Source organism: Neophocaena asiaeorientalis, unplaced genomic scaffold (assembly GCF_003031525.2).
Source record: "Neophocaena asiaeorientalis asiaeorientalis breed wild unplaced genomic scaffold, Neophocaena_asiaeorientalis_V1.1 scaffold196, whole genome shotgun sequence".
Lineage (NCBI taxonomy): Eukaryota > Metazoa > Chordata > Mammalia > Artiodactyla > Phocoenidae > Neophocaena > Neophocaena asiaeorientalis.
The window spans coordinates 4944954-4952150 of NW_020173929.1; the positions used below are offsets into that span (position 1 = coordinate 4944954).

General features: G+C 43.0%; 1 non-coding gene across 1 annotated transcript; it reads right to left on the reverse strand.

Annotated features, from left to right (window-relative positions):
- Positions 1 to 6416: 6416 nt before the first annotated feature.
- Positions 6417 to 6489, reverse strand: TRNAK-UUU (transfer RNA lysine (anticodon UUU)). The gene has a single exon. It is a non-coding gene; the product is annotated as a tRNA-Lys (tRNA).
- Between the last annotated feature and the right edge of the window lie 708 nt (positions 6490 to 7197).

Consider the following 7197-nt stretch of genomic DNA (forward strand, 5'->3'; position numbering starts at 1 on the left):
TGGGAGAGGGATGTCGCTGCCTTACGCTTCTCCCTACCCAGTGCAGGAGGAAAGGGAGAGGCCTCTATTTCACCTTCAACCAAATGAGAGAGGCTCCAGAGCTTGCTATTTATCTCTTGAAGTAGAGACTTTAATATCTATGATGATGGAAATATTCCTCGGTCATCATGGTGACCGCTAGCCACATGTGTCCTTTGAGCACTTGAAATATGGCTAGGGTAAGTGAGGAACTCAGTTTTAATTCTGTTTAGGTTTTGTAAATCTATATACTAAATTCAAATAGCCATATATGGCCATGGAATACTTTATTGGGCAGTACTATATTATTGTACAGTAATACGGTAGTAATTGTATTACTACTGTAGCAACAGTAGTAGCTAATACATATTGATAATTTGCTAGGTACCAGATACTGCACTAAGCACTTTCTAGTATCTTTAAGACCCTCCCTGTAGCCACTTGGTTTTATCCATCTTGATTTTATTCAGGAGAAAACCAAAGCATAGAGAGGTTACATAAGGGACAGATTTAGAATAGAACCTAGGGGATTTGATTCTAGAACCTTTGGTTTTAATCACTGCACTCTTTTTTGTAGACATGCCTCTTTAATTTTACCCCCCCCCCTTACTCATACTTTTATTAATGAGTAACAGTAGCAAAGATCATCTCTGGAGACTTCATTTATACCTTTATACCATATCTTCTTTTAGTTATATACACTTCTAATCTTTCTCAACTACTTTGGTATATATACATGTTTTTGTTTTTTTTTATACAGCACCTCTGAGACAGGATAATTCCATTTGTCTTATTTTCTAATAATCTTTGTTGAATAGTAAGTGGAGTCTTCAATGATGAAAAGATTTTTATCCTTGAAATATATGTTTGGGAGGTCCCTAAGTGCCCTCATATATTTGATATTCAGAAACCTGAGAACACATTATCACCTCTACCTTGGAAAAACCTCATTTGGTGCATAATGAGAGTGAAGCTTAGGGGCGTTTTGACATGGTTTTCTATGCAGAAGGTGCTTTCCTCTTTGATTCATGAGTAAACTGTGGCGTTCACTTGTATTTTTTATTTTCCAAATGGGATAATTATATAAGAAGAAAGATTTGTGCTTTAATATTTACATTCTAGGTGCATCGGAAGCCTCTACTGATTCTATATAAACAGGAATACCCAATGACTGGAGAATGAATATTCATGGACAGTCTCTGACAAAATATTATAGAATGGTAGCCATTCACCAGCAAAAATGAGTATGTACCATGTTCAAGGCTCTGTATGCACGTTATCTTTTTAATACTCTCTACTTAAATATCATTAGCCCACTTACAGGTGAGGAAACTGAGGTGCAGAAAAATAAAGTCGTTTATCCAGGGTCATACTGGAACCATACTGGACTCATGTAGAGTCCTAGCTAAACCTGGGTTAATTTGATTCTAAAACTGTCTGCAGGAAGAGTAGTATGTTTGAGCAGTACATTCCAACTCTGGCTGCACACTGGCACACCTTCTGCAGGGAACTTTTAAAAATCCCAGTGCTGGGCTTCCCTGGTGGCGCAGTGGTTGAGAGTCCGCCTGCTGATGCAGGGGACACGGGTTCGTGCCCCGGTCCGGGAGGATCGCACGTGCCGCGGAGCAAAAAAAAAAAAAAAAAGAAAAAAGAAATCCCAGTGCCCAGGCTATACTCCAGAGCAATTAAATCAGAATCTTCCAGGGGGTAGGACCTAGACATCATTACACTGTAAAGTTCTTCATGTGATTCCAACATGCATCTGAGGAGGTTAGCCATGCTGAAAGCCATGCAGCTGCTTCTTATGTGCTTCCTATCAGCCAGGGTTGCAATGCCCTTTAAAATTCAATGGTGTATGGATAGATAGACCTGCTGCATTTTTGTAAGGTGTTTGTAAATTTTTTGGAAAAAATAATAAGAGCATTTGGTATCGGATTTTCAGATCACAAAACTGAATCTAATTTCTGTTTTGAGCCTCACCCGCATTCTCTTTGGCATAAGGAAATATGAGTCACGTCTAGGTAATCAAGTCATATCAGTCAAATCAGGACTTAAATTTGGTCAATTTAAGACTTGAAATCAGTCATTTCAACGTTTTCACTCACCCCTTCTTTCTCTCCCAGATTCTGGTGGGCTGGCACAGCTTCGGCATGAGAGATGAAGCAGGAAGTATCTGGCCTGTGGCCATCCTCTGTCCTCCATCCGTGTAAGCTGGGGTTTAGCCACCTGATCTTTGGGTGTTGGCCTCTAATCCTGTGCATGGCTACCATCTTTGGGGCTCCATGCTGTATTTGTAAATGTTGATCAACATTTGTTGATGTTCTCTCTCATCAAGACTGTAGGAACCTATCAGTCTGCCAGTCCCTCTTGTCCCCTTCTGAGCTTTTTGAGACACGGGAAATTCCACATGTTCTCTCCCGCAGGCGGAGTCAGTCTGTATCCAGCTCACAAGTGCTGCTTGTATGAATCTTTTCCCATCTTGTGTTCAGTAGCATTCCCTTGGTAGCTTGAAATTACCCTTGGGAAGTCTTTACACCATTTGAAAACTCTCTGTATTAGTTTCCTATTGATTCTGTAACAAAGTACAAGCGAAGTGGTATAAAACAACACAAATGTATTCTTCTTTCTGACATTATCTCTCTCTCTCCTGGATAATCCAGGATCATCATCTCCAGGTCCTTGAATTAATCACATCTGCAATGTTCCTTTTGCCATCTAAGGCAACATTTTCAAAGGTTCTGGGGATTAGGGCATCACCTTTGGAGGGCTATCATTCTGTCTACCAACCCCTAAAATCAGACATTTTTATTTTAAAGAGAGCTAGTTGGTAACTATTTATCAGCACACACACTCCCTATGACCCTTTGGGAGGCTTATGGGGAAAGACCCTAATCCTTCTCATGGTAGACATACTGCACTACCATGTTGACATCAGTGCTCCCATACCTTCTGCTATATAGGGACATTTGTAAGGTTTCTGCCTCTGGAAAGTGGGCCGTAACTACCATCTCGTTCCCAAGCTTCTCTGGGTGTCCTATCGAGACCCAGGCTGGAGGCTGCCAGGTGCAGTAACACCACCCTGTTGCTTAAGCTGTCACTTCTCTCTAGTTTTCCCTCCTTCTTCAGCCAGTGAAATTTACCTTGTTTTGGAAGGGAAAACCTGCTTTTATGTTATTATACGTTCATCTTAAAGCCATGCTTGGGCTTCCCTGGTGGCGCAGTGGTTGAGAGTCCGCCTGCCGATGTAGGGGATGCGGGTTCGTGCCCCGGTCCGGGGACATCCCACATGCCGCGGAGCGGCTGGGCCCGTGAGCCATGGCCGCTGAGCCTGCACGTCCGGAGCCTGTGCTCCGCAACGGGAGAGGCCGCAACAGTGAGAGGCCCACATACCGCAAAAAAAAAAAAAAGCCATGCTTATCAAACAAACTTTTTACATCTCCTAGGTCTTAGTTCCTAATAGCTAAAGGCAAGCTTTTAGAATTCAACAAACCTTTTCTCTCTCACAAAGCCAGCTTCTCACAAATCAAAAACACCTTTCTTTTAAGATTCCACTTATTTCCAAGTTTCAAAGCCCTATTTTGAACCTCAAAGCCAATAAATGCTGTTTTGCCATCCCTCTAAAGCAATGACAGCCACTGAATAAAGAATGGGTGGAGGGTCTCCGGGCAACTAGAATATAATACGACGGTTTTTATCTTTCGACGTGGCTAACAATGTGGTAAGACATGTATCAAAATGCCAAGCAGGTGGACCAGATAACACATGCTGTTGAAGTTTAGAGGATGGACAGGTTGGTGGGGGATGCCTGGTCAAAGGTACCTTGATGGTATGGGAAGGACTGAGCTTGGCCAGGGTGGATGGTTTGGGTTCAAGCAGGAAAAGAATCAGAGGGTCAGGAAGGGGCAGGTGTGCACAAGGGACCAGGAGTCCTTCAGTCTGTCTGCTGGGGCATTTATGTGGGAGAGTACCAGGGAAATGGAATAGCTGAGGCTTTGAATGGCAGGCTGAAGATTAGGACCACATTTCTAGTCCCGGGGCAGTGGCTCCATGGACATGCTGCGAGCTGTTGATCACCTGAGTGGAGGGGTGTGGCTGCAGCTTATCCTTCTAAACCCAAAGCTCATCCGAGCTCTACCAGCAGCGCATGGCATCTTGGTAGAGCACCCTTGACATGTCACCGAGCCTTTGTCCATACATCACAGACACTTCCCAAAGCAATCCTGTGAAGCATCTATGCTACTGCCTCCACCACATGGGGGAAAAACAGATCTTAGCATATCTTGAAATTCTCTTATAAGCAGTTTACATTTGGTGTTCGCTACTTAGTTATTGGCTCAGTTTGGGGAAGGATAGAGAATATATGTATGAACATGTGTGTGTGGTATGTGCGTGTGTGAGATGTATGTACGTGTGGTATGCATGTATACACAAGGTGGGGCATGTGTGTGGTATGTGTGTATATGTGATGTGTGGTGTGCTTGTGTGATGTATATATGTGTGTGGGGGGGATGTATGTGTGTATGGTGTGGTACGTTCCCTCTGTATGTGCCCACGATGCATGGAATGTGTGGGGTAGGTGCATGTGTATACAGAGTGTGTGTATGTGGCATGTGGTGAGTGTGTGGTGTGTGAGACTTGTGGGGTACATGTGCCTGGGGAGCGGGGGTGTGTGTGTGTGGTGTGTGACTGTGGGTGAGATACGTGTGTGTTGGGAGTGGTCTGCGCCTAGTCTAAGCATGGATGATGTGTGGTACATATGTGTGGTGTGTGGTTTGGGGAGTGTGTGTGTGCGTGCACACATGTGGACTTGTGCTGTGGTATTTAAGAGCCCAGCTCTGGAGCCAGACTGCCTGAAGTAATGACTGGCTCCACCACATGGGCGAATGACTTAACTGCTTTGTGCTTTCATTTCCTGATCTCTAGAAAGAGAGTAGTAAGAGTGCCTGCCTCCAAGTGATGTTGTGAGTTACCACACACAAGACATTGACACAGTGCCAAGCACATAGATGACCCTCAATAAGTATTAGCTGCTGTTTTGTCCCCTCACGGATCCTCAGGTTTTCAGGTGCTGTTTAGAGGTCTCTCTGCCTTTTCTGCTGGTTGATGGTCCTTTGGAAGCAGCAAGCAGTCACAGTTTGTTATAGAACCGTTAGGTCCAAGCTAACAGAGAGGATTTTTCTTCTTCATGTCCTTGCTGACCTTCAGCATCACTACTCATCTTTGAACTCACTGTAGATTCTGACAACACACAAAATCCTGAGCTGCTTGGTTTTTCAGAAACCTGTCTGGGCTGATGAAGAATAGAGGCAGCCCTCCACCACGCTCAACTAGGAAGAAAAGAAAAACAAGTATGTTACAAGGACACTGGGTGGGTGGCTCTCAGATATTAACCACAACTACAACCTCCACGGCTCCTTAAAAGGAGTGTGTGTTCGGTAAGATGCAATATGTTTGCTGCTCATGGAACTTTTATTCTGAAGAGAAAAATGCCCGTGAAAACTCCTCTAGAATGAGTGGTGATGCCTCTGGCTGATGGTTCAAAGACTGACATTCTGTGGGGGCAGTAAGGAGCCAGGGGGTGAGGAAAACTCATTTTTCCTCATTTTTACCGGATCCAGAGTGGTTTCTAGGGTATGGGCAAAGAGAGTCCACCTGGAGGGCATTTTACAAATATCAGGACCATCTTGTCCAGACTAGCAATTAGAGAGGAGGAAATGAATCATAATTTAATTGAAAAAGTAAGTCCATCAAATTTGTGTTACTGGACAAATGCACAAAGAAGTATATATAAAATATGTGTGTGTATCTCCTGATTATCATAGTCACCTCTAGTCCTCCTCTATCCCCTAACCAGCTTTATTTTGTTAACTCCCTTCCCCTCTAGACTATAAGGTTGACAGGGACAGAAATTTCGCTTCTGTTGCTCATGGCTGTAGCTCCAGTTACTGGAACAGTCCAGGCACATTGCAGGTACTTTGTACTTAGGTGTTGAGTAAATAAATGAAAAAAAAAGAAAGAAAACCACTTAACTGTCCAGTGAGAGGGTTTGGTAAATACAATAAGCCACCTCTATTGAGCGGAAAACAATGGAACCACTGAAATTGATAAGGCAGATTTAAATCCTTATTATCCTGGAAATACAAACATTTTCTATTTAGTGAAAATAATTAGGGTGCAGAACAGTTTATGTGTATGTGTCTTTTGTGTGTATGTGTTTATAGTTATGTGTCTGTATGTATTTTTTTTAAACATCTTTATCGGGGTATAATTGCTTTACAATGGTGTGTTTAGTTTCTGCTCTATAACAAAGTGAATCAGTTATACATATACATATGTTCCCATATCTCTTCCCTCTTTTTTTTAAAAAAATTTTATTCTGTTTATTTATTTATTCTTGGCGCCTGGACAGGGACATGAACCCTGGGCCCTCAGATTAAAAGTCTGATGCTCTCCCAGCTGAGCTACCCAGGCATCTCTTCCCTCTTGCGTCTCCCTCCTTCCCACCACCCCCATCCTACCCCTCCAGGCGGTCACAAAGCACCTAGCTGATCTCCCCGTGCTATGCGGCTGCTTCCCACTAGCTATCGACCTTACGTTTGGTAGTGTATATATGTCCATGCCTCTCTCTCGCTTCTTCACAGCTCACCCTTCCCCCTCCCCATATCCTCAAGTCCATTCTCTAGTAGGTCTGTGTCTTTATTCCTGTCTTACCCTAGGTTCTTCATGACATTTTTTTTTCTTAAATTCCATATATATGTGTTAGCATACGGTATTTGTCTTTTTCTTTCTGACTTACTTCACTCTGTATGACAGACTCTGAGTCTATCCACCTCATTACAAATAGCTCAATTTTGTTTCTTTTTATGGCTGAGTAATATTCCATTGTATATATGTGCACATCTTCTTTATCCATTCATCTGATGACGGGCACTTAGGTTGTTTCCATCTCCAGGCTATTGTAAATAGAGCTGCAATGAACATTTTGGTACATGACTCTTTTTGAATTTTGGTTTTCTCAGGGTATATGCCCAGTAGTGGGATTGCTGGGTCATATGGTAATTCTATTTGTAGTTTTTTAAGGAACCTCCATACTGTTCTCCATAGTGGCTGAACCAATTCACATTCCCACCAGCAGTGCAAGAGTGTTCCCTTTTCTCCACACCCTCTCCAGCATTTATT